This window comes from Abramis brama (genome assembly GCF_963993115.1).
Source record: "Abramis brama genome assembly, chromosome: 10".
Lineage (NCBI taxonomy): Eukaryota > Metazoa > Chordata > Actinopteri > Cypriniformes > Leuciscidae > Abramis > Abramis brama.
Genome location: NC_139972.1, coordinates 30,334,873 through 30,347,282, shown reverse-complemented (window position 1 = coordinate 30,347,282; position 12,410 = coordinate 30,334,873).

The following is a 12,410-nucleotide window of genomic DNA, read 5'->3' as shown; positions in this document are numbered from 1 at the left end:
AGAGAGTTCACTCAGAGTTGGAGTAAATCACTCCGCAGAAGTAGCAGTGCTTCGCCTTCTGAGAATAAAAATTCTTAAACCTTTTTTATGCTCAGTTTTAGTTTCAGTTGATTGACTTTTATTTTGAAGTTTTGTCTTTTTATCATGGCCTTTTACTTTGTAATTTCTTTGACTTCTGGATATGACTTCTCTTAGCATTCCCATAGATTGCTGCAGGGATTTTGTATTTTTGTTGGCCAAAACCAACAAAAGCGAGTTAGCATTTTATCACTTCCCGTTCCATTGTCCTGAAGTCAATGAGTGTTTTTGAATGGGTTTTGGGTTGAATGCTTGAAAAAGGTCACAAGCACTAGATATTTGCACGTTTTATTCTACAATATAAAATACATCAGTAATACCTTCTTTTACTTGTCTTGTAAAAGGTGTTTGCTAACAAGTGTCTAAATGGGACTACAGAGGATGTCGGTGACATTAAAAGTGATCCTCCGAACAGGTAAACTCCTCTACTCACTAGTCACTTTCACAGCCTCGTTGTGCTTATAATGACACTCTTGCAAACTATTATAACTAGAACCTTCAGGGAAAATGTTTTTAAACAAAAACTGAAAGATTTGTGGGAAGCTTAAGGCCGGTGACACACTGGATGCGTGGCGTAAGCGTCTCAGCTGCGTGGCGTGTCCGTTTTTATTTCGGCTCCCATGTTAACAGGTTAGAGCTTGCACACTGCCTGCGTGACACGCGCGTCTCAGGAAAACGCGTGCATGCTAGAAATAGAACCGACGCCTATTTTTCACGCGACATGCAAGCGTCTTGGAAGCGGTTCCATGCAAAATTGAATAGGAAAAGATGTTTATATGTCATTTTGACACGAATACATATTAATACATGTCATTTTGATGTTTGAAAGTGTCTAGGTTTTGACAAATGCAAATATAAATGTAATGTAAAAAAAAATATGATCGATTTTCAAATACTGCACCTGTCAATACAGAACGAAATATTCTATAGCCTATTTTGCCGTCAACACTGCCGACGATGTCTTTGCTGCTATATATTTATGTTTAATATCAAGTATAGGCCTTCCACAACTCTCTCCCCATATGTCAAATATATCACCAATGAGGCTTATCATATGTCACACCTAGCAGCAGCAGCGCCGCGTCAGACACGCTTCTGGTGTGCAAAGACATGGAAAACTCCTCGCAAACGCCACGCAGCTGACACGCAACAGAAACGCCACGCTCACGCCACGCAGCCAGTGTGTCACCGGCCTAATGATGGTGACGTTGAAGTCTAGCGACCGTAGTGAAGTTCGTTTAAAGCCTATGTTTAGCTTTTGATTTCTGTATTCTGTATTTATGCTTCAAAATTCATAAAAGTTGTGTTCATTTGTGAAGATTATCATGATGAACAAAACATGTAAGAATCACAATCTTTTGTTAGTCACAGACCTTATTTTCTGCAAAAATGCAAAAGCCAATGGAAAAATCCTATTTGTTTTTGTCTTGAAGGAACCAGGTTGATGCGAACTTCCAGGTTGGCCTACAAAAATACATCATCACTGCAGCGCTCTATTCATCTCCATGGCATGTTGCTCGGCCGGTGGAAGTAAGTGATTAAATATCTGCCATACTGTATTTTCTTATATGACCACAGAAGTTTCTTTTTTTCCATTTTTTTATAATGAATTTCATGCTTTTTAAGATTCATATGCAAAAAAGAATTGGACAGTGGTAAAAAATGATCTATGAAATATTAGCAATAAATATTTTGCATGCAAGACATTTAATTACTTGAGTAATTTTGAATAGCGTCGATAGAATGATGCCTTTTAGACCATATGGTGTAGTAGTTCTGTATCAGCGGGGGCCAAACAGGGTCTTGACCCCTTGATTTTGTCCTTGGTTAGTCACTCTAGTTGAATCCAGGGGTTCTTGTTTTGTTTATTAGTGTGTGTGCTCTGAATGAAATACTAACATACAGCTTACTGCATAAATGTTAAAATGTTCAAAACAGTAGGATGCTATATTGTTGTCATATCATTGCAGAAATTGCAATTGTTGTTTTGCATTGTTTTTATAATTTTGTGAAGCAGATTTTTTTGTTAATGGTTTATCTCAGTAGTTTTTTATAAATGATTTACCATTGTACATTAATTTTTTATTTTATTCATGTGCCCTCATCATTTTTAATCAAAATAACTTCCCTTTCTTCTTGTGGCGACATCTCTTCTCTTTTCTGATGATGTGTTTACTGGTGTGAAGGCGGGATCAACCTGTCATTCACATGAGATAGGCCAATAGCAAACCACAACCATTCAACCATCCAATCAATTCCCAACAGACAAAGTCCCGCCCTACATTTGTTCTTGTTCAAGTAGCTGTTGCATTTAGATATACATCACAATAGGGAAAAAAAGAAGATAGCAATTTTTATTTCATTTTGACTAACTTTTAGCAGTCCAATCAAATGAGCGATGCACAATGCATTGTTGGTAATTAATATATGCAGATGGAACACAGACCTCAAACTAGTTAAAGCAGCTTTCTTGTGAAGTTTCTGGACCAAAATCTTGCAGCATAAGCTGTTAAAGCAGCCAGGTGGGGGCAAACCAGCGCACCAGTGTCCTGAACACAACATATGGTGGTCTTTTCAGCAGGGAGAACCTCAATATTAGCTTGATTGTACACGTCTACACCTGCACAATAGAGAACAGTGCTGTTATGGATCTCATAAGTCCTTTAACAAAGCCTGTGTTGTGCTTTCTGGTGGCAAAGGGGTTTCTTTTATTTTCAGTCACACACACACACACAATCGCACATAATGGGAAGGAGCCTCATGCTTAGACTGAGACACTGACCTTGACAAAGAAAAAGAGCTCACTTCAGCAGTTTTATTTTGCTTCTCTCCCCGAGTCTCTCATGATCTGGAGCGCAGCTCATCTCCACACCTCTGCTCTCTTTCTCTCCCTCCACATCTGTTTGTTGTTCTCCACATCCTCCTGGCGCACAAGCGCAAAAACTCTGCTGTGTTAACTCTGCACTGCATTTTGCATCGCTGTACGGCGCTGGATTATGAAAGAGAAAAAAAAAACGTTATCATGTTTGGCCAGTTTTGAAATGGAAAATGAATCACTTTTACTGTGTTTGTTTTATTATTAGTTACTCATCCTGAACATACATGCTGTTATTTGTTCTGTGGAACACAAAAAATAATGATTGAAGAACCTTCAGCCAACTTTTATCCATACAGCAAGCTGCAAAAAGGACCAACAAGTATAAAAGTAGCCCCTAAAACGTGTGCACTATATTGCTTTAGTGTTAAAGTCTTTTAAACTATACAATAACTTTATGTAATAAAAAAAGGCCATATTGTAACTCTCATGTATGCGTATACCTCGGGTCTTTAGTGACCCGAGACGTCATTCACTACCCTCTTCCTCATTAATTTTTTAAAGTTAAACATCAACCTTCTTAGTATTTCTCAATCAATTCATTATAAACAATATAACAAGGAAAAATAATAAAATGATAAAAGAATGCCTGTTTTCCCATTCATTTTTTGTAAAGGTCACTATAGGACCCGAGGCATGTAACAGTGTAATTTTTCTGCACAACAAAAATTTAATCTTTGATGAATGTATAAGTGCAACTCACCTTTAATTAATTTAATGTCTGATACACAATGATGAAGTGACGTTTCACTCATAGTTACCGCAGGCAGAAAACAAAAGAATAGGACGTATCATCAGCAAAACTTGAAATGGCTTTACTGCAGAGCAAGTACTGAACACAATCAAATATTAGTTTCACTGTCACTTGATGATGGATCTAGCGAATAAGCTGTCAGTGATCAAAATATTGATGTTGGAAATGATAGTTTTGAGAATATGTTTCGGGAATATGAGCCAGATGCTGAATGTACTGGGAATTGAGCTCTGATGAGGACAGTGATGATGGTATAAAACATCTGCTCAAACTGAACCCTTCCAAGCTTCAAAATGTAACAAACTATGCTTTATTTTATTCTTCTGTAATTGTTACTCTAATATCAGGAGAGTTTTATATTATCGCGACGGGCAGAGAGATCCATCAGTGTTAGATATAGATCCTGGTTGCTAAAGACCCGAATATGTAATAATGATTGGCGAAACATTCATGCAACAAGGGTTAAGACATTTACTGCCTCAAATCTGCCTCTGTTCTTTAGCTCTTAAATCAAAATATTGCATCAGAATTGGTGTTAATGACATTTCGATGTCACATTTCTTAAGGCATATTTTATTATATTTAAATAAAATTATTTTACTGTAGTATATTACAACTAGGTGGGGGAGTTGCTGAAAATGCTTCAACAGCATCTGTTTCTGTAACAATGTGAGGGTAAGAAGTTTTATTCTCTAGGTCTACTCCTGAAGTTACATGTAGCTGAAGACCTGCAGACACCGGCACTTGTGCGATCGCAAACACATGCAAATCTAACAAAGACGCCCTCGTCACTCGAATACTTAACTCACTCACCACTTTAATGAACCCAAAAGCGCTTCCGGGAGACCAATTTAATATTTCACTTCCTAAAAAGACTAAAACGAACAACAAATACCGCTCGCCGCCCTCAGCGCTTTCAGAGTACGCAGCCAAGGGTTTGCCGGCAGTCGAATATGAAAGATGGAAAGGTTTAGTGAGTTGTAATTAAGAGCTGGCTAGGTAGTGACTTGCAGAGCTGAGATAAGAGAGTTTCTGAAGCGCACAGGGTGTAATTAAGTCTATTTGCTGCCGCTATGCTGAAAGCCTGCAGCCTGTAAATACAACGCATCACACTCAACTTTCCCTGTGGTGCTAGAAAGCGGAACCAACGGGAACAAACTAAGATTTGGAATTTGCAACAGAAATGTTTCGATTTCATATCGTGGAAGTAATATGGTAACCATTTAGCATCATAGTGAAGACATATATCAAAATACATGGTAGACCTACTACCATCACTGTACCATAGTAAGTAGTTTTTCTCATCCTTACAAATGTTTTCTATGTTTACCACTGTAACACTAATTTACTATATTATATCGGTATAAATGTATTAGATTCATAGGTTGAATAAAGGGTGATTGGGACAGTTTTTGAATTTTCGCCTTTTGTAAGGTTTCTTGCCATAAATGAAAAAGCCAAACACATGATACATTTCTGTTATACTGATGTAATAATATTTCTGTAATAAGATGTTACCTTTCCATTTAAACAAGCCAAAACCTTTTTTTCTTTTGGTAACATTTGGTTGATTGGGACAACACATCTTATCATTGATTTAGGCTATAGTGTAAGCATATTTATTACACAAGTTAATTTATACTTGAATATAATTCCATATGCAAAATTTCCTTTTCTGTTTCTTAAGAGTCCATGTTTATTTCTGTTCAACTTTATTATTGAAACAGTATGTTATACTGACCATAAGTCTCAATCACCCTTAATTCACCCTACTAAATAATAAAATCTACTTTAATTTTATTACAAACATCATAAAAAGTACTGTGATGGTATACCATGGTACAGTGATGTATCGGATGGTACTAAGTACCATTGTACTTTGATAATACTATGGCACTTTACTTTGACCATAAAGTAGACTATATTTACATGGTACTCCAAGTTACTTTAGCTTTTTCCATTTTTCAACATTTATATTTATTTGCCTCCCATATATATAGTCACCTGTGGTCAGAATTATTGGCACCCCTGGTAAATATGATCAAAGATGGCTGTAAAAAGGAAAACATTTTCTCTAATGCAGTAAAATATCTCTGAAGTATATTCCCATTAATATTTACATTTTGTAGCACACCAGGGTGACTAGGAGCATGAAATTGTCCAGCCATGACTTCCTGTTCCACAGCAGTATAAATATGAGGAGAGATCATCCATCACAATGAGTAAAACCAAAGAATATGATGTTCTGATGTGCAGCAAAAGATTGTTGAGCTTCACAAAATAGAAAGTGACTGTAAGAAAATAGCTAAAGCATTGAAAATCCCAATTTCCACAATCAGTGCAATAATTAAGAAGTTCCAATCAACTAAAGATGTTGCGATCTGTCTGGAAGAGGACATGTGTTTATATCGCCCTAATAATAATAATAACAATTTGTTACATTTATATAGCGCTTTTCTAGGTAGGCTACTCAAATCGCTTTTACATATGGAAGGGGGAATCTCCTCAACCACCACCTATGTGCAGCATCCACCTGGATGATGTGACGGGAGCCATATTGTGCCAGAACACACCAGCTTATTGGTGGAGAGGAGACAGAGTGATCGAGCCAATCAGTATATATGGGGATGATCAGGAGGCCATGATGGATAGAGGCCATTGGCCAAATTTGGCTGATTTTTAATGACCACAGAGATTCAGGACCTCGGTTTAACATCTCATCCGAAGGATGGTGTTGTCAGACACAACTGGTACTTCAAATGGAACCTGGTTCTATGGTCAAATGAACCTAAAAAAGCTTTTTGCCAGCAAACCCACCAGATGGGTTTGGTGCAAACAGTGATAAAATGTACCCCATGCCCACGGTGAAATATACTGCTGGATCTTTAATGTCGTGGGCCTATTTTTTTTTTTTTGCTGGAGATCCTGGACATCTTGTTCTAATACATGGTATCATGGATTCTAGTAAATATATAAAAATAAAAAATAAATAAAAACCTGACGGTCTCTGCTAAAAAATCTGATAATGGGCCATGGTTGGATCTTCCATCAGGACAATGATCCAAAACAAACATCAAAATCAACACAAAAATGTGTCACTGAGCACAAAATGAGTGGGCTGAACTGAAGAGAAGAAGCACCAACATGGATCTGTGAATCTGAAGGATCTGGAGAGATTCTGTATGGAGGAATGGTCTCTGATCTCTTGTCATGTGTTCTCCAAACGCATCAGGCATTATAGGAGAAAACTCAGAGCTGTTATCTTGGCAAAATGAGGTTGCAGAAAGTATTTAATAAAAGGGTGCCAATAATTATGGCCACTGTGTTTTGGAGAAAAACATTTATTTCATAATGTGACCCCCCCCCCCCCCCCCCCACACACACACTTTCAATTATTTTACTTCAATGAAAGGTTGGATTTTTGTGAAGTTTTTAATTTGATCGACAGTGCATGTGATCTGTGGTTTTTCCTGTAGCGTTACTGTGCAAAAACTGTGTTCAATTTTCAAAAGGATGATCTGTAAGTGAAATCTGAGGCCAAGTGTTGCAGCATTGATTCATTTCTACTTTATACTGAAATACAACTCTGAAGCACCTGACACGTTGTGATTGTCAGGCAGACCTTTAATGAAAATGATCGGTATTCACATAAACACAAACACACAAATCACCAGTCGAGGCAGGCAGCCTTTAAACTGATGCCAATTTGCCTTTTACACACCAGAGATTTATTGAATCTGCAAGGCTGGGGAAAAAAAAACACACACAGGAAGAAAAGAACCAGCAGGGGTTAAAATCAATCCCCAGATTAGAGTGAGCCGTAAGCAAGAAAGTGTGAGTGGGGAAAAAGTTTTCCTCAAGTAAGTTTAACTCTATATAATAGCACTGGAAATTCTCCAGCTCTCAGCTGAGGCCTTTACCCGGTGACTCTGCATCTTATTTCTGTAGCAACAATAAATCAGCTCTCATTCAACATTTCACCCCAGTAGCTCTAATTCATTAGTCTACTTTCTTGTTCCACATCAATACCCACAGTTCATTATCTTCCCCTGGCTGGTCTACATTAGGCAATAGCACGCTAAGGACCCAGAGTGCAGCATGGAGGAAATTGATGCTACACATATACAGCCTTTAAACGGAACAACCCGTACCTGTGTAGGACATGTCAAGGAATTAGCTTTCATTGTAAATTGTGCTTCGGAAATAAAAGATTCCCCGGAATCAAATCATTCCGGAGGGGAAGGGCTCGATCAGATTGCAATTTGATCAAAACGCAGAAAATGTGATTTGAAATAAGCAATAATTCAGAGACTGAGGCACATGAATTGCTTATGTGCATTGTGCAGATTAAAAAAGATGAAAATCTGTCACCCCGCCCTGCATTATCATATAAATAACCAAGGAGACACAAGTGAATATGATCAATAAAGAGTGCATGTTTTGGGAGGAAGCAAAGGAGGAAAGAAAGACTTAAACGGAGGGAGAATTGCATATTGATTCTCAGTAATCATTTACAATCATATTAAATCGTCATGGAAACAAACAGGACAACTGTTGGGGCATTTGCACAGAAATCATCTATTTGCATAAGCAAAACCATTTCTCTCATGACAAACACGCAGCTTATGAATACACAGATGGATTTGGACTGCAACCAGCTCCTTGTTTCAGTTGCATCAGCGGATACATTCCATCATCCTGAAAGGGTGTTTTAACTAGGTGATTGGATGGCCTTTCCAGGTTGTAGCGCAGGTCTGCAGAGCATGTTTACAGGGGCTGGATCCTCCTCCTCGACAGACCCTCATAAAAACTATAATCCTTTATACTGACAGGGCATTTTGCTGCAGGCCTGACAAATATCTCCCCAATCCATAAAATGCCTGTGCAGGTTTTTCCAGCTGGTACAACAGAAAAGGTCTGTAAACCTGCAGTGCTCCTCGATGCAGCGTTTTGACAGAAAGCCGCTTGATGTTTAAACCCTTATCTTGCAGCATTTCAAATGTCGTTGGATAGTTTGAAGGCATGTAATCTCAGGAGGGTGCATGCTATTCTGTGAATATTCTATTATTTCTTTGTTTGATGTTGTTGGGCTAACAATTTAATGCGATATGTATTATGAATGAAATAGTTTCACCTAAACGTGACCTGCAGAAGCAATCTGAGCAAACCTCAGGACTGAAACGGCGGGCCAGATCAATGTTTTACCGTAAACGCAGGAAAATCCCACTGAGTAGATGTGTGAAATGCTGGGTGTTTTTCGAGCTAAATCGCATCTCCTGTGGAGAGTATTAATCAGACTGTTTACCGGCATCGTTCATGCAGTTGATTGGGAGACAATAGGATGCAGCTCAATTTACAGCTAATTACGGTTTTAATGTGTGTTATTAAATACATTGCCATGTCCCAATTAGAAGAAGCTGGGCTCATACATCACACTAATTGATATCTAGCCAGTGCCGCACTAGTGTCTGTATTGCAGGAGAATTCCCAGAGTAGCACACATGGCCACTGAGTGAATGTGTGAACGGAATTATTGTCATGTTTTTATGTGTACCACAGAAGCTATGGACTGCAGAGCAAAAATAATGACTTTTCTTCTTTAAATCAACACATATACAGAATAGCTATTTACTAGCTTTAGGAAATCGTGGTATTGGGGAGATAGATCTAAAAACACTGTAAAAGAAATCTGTTAAATTTTCAGAACACAACTTGCAGTCAGAAATTTACTGTAAAAAAACAAACAAAAGAAACATATATTATATGATATATTATTATAAAGTTATGTTACTTTATATAGTACACTGAAATATAGTACACTGTATTTGCATTGATCAGGACTAGTGAACATGTGGACAGCTCACAGTGTTATAGAAAAAAACATCAGGGTAACAAACATTACACTAAAGTAATGCAATAAAAACACATTTAAAAACAAAACCCATTACACAAACCTCCCTTATTTACATAACTGATAACAAATAAGAGACAGACACTGTGAAGACTACCACAGAGCAGAAGACCATCAGGGCGGAGCAGAAGACCTCTAGGGCGGAGCAGACAGGGCAGGAGACCACCAGTGTGGAGAAGACTGGGCTAGAGACCACCAGGGCGGAGCAGATGGAGCAGGAGACCACCAGGGCGGAGCAGATGGAGCAGGAGACCACCAGGGTGGAGAAGACAGGGCAGGAGACCACCAGTGTGGAGAAGACTGGGCTAGAGACCACCAGGGCGGAGCAGATGGAGCAGGAGACCACCAGGGCGGAGCAGATGGAGCTGGAGACCACCAGGGTGGAGAAGACAGGGCAGGAGACCACCAGGGTGGAGAAGATTGGGCTGGAGACCACCAGGGTGGAGAAGACAGGGCAGGAGACCACCAGGACGGAGAAGACAGGGCTGGAGACCATCAGGGCGGAGCAGACGGAGCAGGAGACCACCAGGGCGGAGCAGATGGAGCAGGAGACCACCAGGGCCGAGCAGATGGAGCAGGAGACCACCAGGGCAGAGCAGATGGAGCAGGAGACCACCAGGGTGGAGAAGACAGGGCAGGAGACCACCAAGACGGAGAAGACAGGGCTGGAGACCATCAGGACGGAGCAGACGGAGCAGGAGACCAATAGGGCGGAGCAGGAGAACCCCAGAAGCCAGCCAGGATGATGATGACCCACGGAGGAACCAATGGAGGAAGGAGCCGCTGTGTAGTCCTGAGACCAACACACTGAGGTGATGGCTTGATAGGTGAACACCTAGGCAGAGTCCGATGGACTGAGAGACCAGGAGACACAGAAGGACCAGGAGACCAAGGCGAAGCCGTGGTGACGAGCGGCCAAGGTGGAGCCAGGATGCCGGAGGACTGAGGCAGAGTCTGTGTGAGTGAGGACTAAGGTGGAGCCAGAGGGAAGAAGGAGCCAGACGGAGCCAAAAGGTTGGAAGAACAAGGTGCAGCTGAAGTCCTGGAAGTGGAGGTTGAGCGACGACTGACCAAGGTGGAGCCGTAGGGACGAAGGACCCCGATGGAGCCGGAAGGATGATGGTAGTAGGTGGAGCTGAGGAAACGAGGAGCCAAGTTGGAGCCGACTGGTCGGTGGGCCGAGGTGGAGCTTTGGGCTTAAAGGTCTAAGGTAGAGCCAGGGGATCTGAAGACCGGGAGACTCGAGGCATTGTAACATCACTGGGCTGAGTCTGCTGAGGAGCCGTACACAGGGCTGGCACAAGCTCAAATGTCGCTCTAGGCAAAACACCGCGTGCCGCCCCGCACTTCACACTCACAGTTAAACGTGATCTTTGAGATGGATGTGAAAGATTGAAGATTGTGTTAATTGATCAAATTAGACTAAAATAAAAGCAAGTTTTCCGATTTTTTTTATTCTGCACGCATCCACTAGCTGCAAATGCAAATTCTGTATTATATTATATAATAAACGGCACATGGAAAGCGGCAAATCTGTGGTAGTTCTGGTAGCGGCAAAGTAACGTGTGCAAGCAGTGCTCATACACCTGAAATCCCCTCACTTGCACGTGCACAGCTCTTCGTAGCAGTTATAAATATTATAAATATTAATGTTATAGCGTATATAAATATTATGCACACAAGAAAGCACGTGCCAGGCTTAAAAGTCCTTAATCATCTCCAGCAGTAAAAGTCATCATCTTTTGTATTCATGTCCGGATAGTTTTGTTCGTTTTGATGACATTTTCAGATGTGTATCAGGGTGTTTTGCATGTAGACTGATGCCGCTTTAAGAGTGGGGTGTGGGAGTGGCACTAGTAGGTAGAATGAAGGAAAGTTAGATTTAGAATAACTAATGGGGCAATAACTTGTTGATATAAGTGCAATAATTCCAAACTAATGTCCAAAAGGGCTTGGTGGGACCATCAGCGACAATGGAGAATCGGCGCTGTGCGAAACTATGTTTATATTACATTTTATAACTCTGATCAAGTTTTATTAAAAACAAGAATTTTATTTTTATTTTATTTTTATGCTACAAAAATTCTATAAAAAAGTATAGATTAAAGTTCAGTGGTGACACTCTTGACAATGATAACAATTTAATGGACAAATTTTATTTGTCAATTGAATGATCTATTTTTAGTTCAGTTTGATATTGTTCAATGTCTCTTTCTAAAAACAATTTGTCACATTATGTAATGTTACATCTGGACCTATTTATTGATTATTCTGAAACATATAACATGCCTTTTAACAAGCCAGCTTGTTAAAATTCCCCACTTCTGATGTGTTATTCTTTTTTTACATTACCACCTGCTGTTTATGTGTTAGATATTTGTTAAGGTCCCTACAGAGTGTTGATAATAGCCTCATAAATTATCACTAACAGTCTCCATCTTCAGCCATTATGATGTCATAAGGCTGTGAGGAATGGGAGTTAAGAGAGGTCGGACGCTCTATCACGGAAGATAACACAGCACAGCTGACGGACACTTGCGAATAAAGTGCCAATGCCACTCTTAGACCACTTCGCCCACTGTGATTGTGTTCTCTGTTCATCACAGCAGAAGAAGATAGAGAGGGAACCAATCAATAGCCATTTCACATCTGCACCCTTGATGCAATCTTAATCAAAGGGCAGAAGCCTTCTTTCACCTGTCATTCCTTCACTGACATCAGACCATCCTCTCACACACGGTCTGGTCCGTCTGTTGCCATGGTTGTGAGTGTGCTTGCAGCTTCTGCTACAA